Genomic DNA, 1,204 nt, shown 5'->3' with positions numbered 1-1,204 from the left:
TGTCATGATTCTGGCCATCAAGAAGCTTACAATACTGCCAGACTTGTACACCTGAATAGGTACAAAATAATATAGAACACCTAGTTAAGATGTTAAAATCATTCCTTTAGCAAATATGTAAGCATCTACAATGTGGCAGGCATTCTACTAGGTGCTGGGTATATAGCTGTAAACCAACTGACCAACCAACCAAACAAAAAGTCTTACTTCGTGGAGTTTACTTTCAGGAGTCTGTGTGTCAAACAGGAAAAATACAATAACAACCAATAAAACAGTTAATTATATGGGATATTAGAAGATGATAAGAGCCATGAAGAAAAACAAAACAGGGAGAATAGAAAGTGTGTCTGATAGAGTATAATTAAAACCCTTTTTCTGAGTTCATTTTTTTTTTCTATTTTTGTATTGTTTTGTTTTTTTGAGACTTGCTCTGTCACCCAGGTTGGAGTGCAGTGGCACAGTCTTTGTTCACTGCAGCCTCAAACTCCTGGGCTCAAGAGATGGTACTGCCCAAGCCTCCAGAGTAGCTGGGACTACAGGTTTGAGCCACTATAGCCAACGGAATTCAGCTTTTTATTGAACATGTCATAAAAGACCAAAGCTCTTGTCCTCAACAGACTCCTCAGATTCTTTATTTGCTTCCGCTTTTTTCTCTGTGGTTAAGGCAGTGGTGGTGGAGAGGGCAGGACCTCCTGCTGGTGCAGCACCAGCTGCTGGAGCAGGTCCACTGGCCCCTTCATTGCAGATGAGGCTCCTGATGCAGACATTGACCAGGGCCTTTGCAAACAAGCCAGGCTGAAAAGCTTTAACGTTTACATTAGCTGCTTTAATGAGGGCATTGATCTTATCCTCCCTGATGGTCACTTAATTCTCATGTAGAATGAAGGCCGAATAGATGCAGGCAAGCTGGGAGATTAAGGCCATAGTGTGGGCAAGCCCCTCACCTCCATGCAGCCTTAGCTTCCTGGGAAGGGTGCAGAACCTTGGTGGCAGCAGAGAAAAGGACAATTTCAAGAACAGTGTCAAATAAGATGTTCCTGAGAAAGTAACATTTGAGAAAAGACTTTAAAAGGAGGGGAGAGGATGAGCTTCATGACTACTGGAACAAGAGCGTTTCAAGCAGAGGGAAGAGCACGTGAGAAAACCCTCATGAAGAGATGTATTGGGTATTTTCAAGAAACAAGAAAGTCACTATGGCTATAGC

General features: G+C 42.6%; 1 pseudogene; it reads right to left on the bottom strand.

Annotated features, from left to right (window-relative positions):
* Positions 1-585: 585 nt before the first annotated feature.
* On the bottom strand, positions 586-924 carry LOC126957183 (60S acidic ribosomal protein P1-like; annotated as a pseudogene).
* Between the last annotated feature and the right edge of the window lie 280 nt (positions 925-1,204).

Source organism: Macaca thibetana, chromosome 1 (genome assembly GCF_024542745.1).
Source record: "Macaca thibetana thibetana isolate TM-01 chromosome 1, ASM2454274v1, whole genome shotgun sequence".
In the NCBI taxonomy this organism is placed as follows: domain Eukaryota; kingdom Metazoa; phylum Chordata; class Mammalia; order Primates; family Cercopithecidae; genus Macaca; species Macaca thibetana.
The sequence above is the reverse complement of the archived record's forward strand: the minus strand, read 5'-3'. Positions and strand labels throughout refer to the sequence as shown.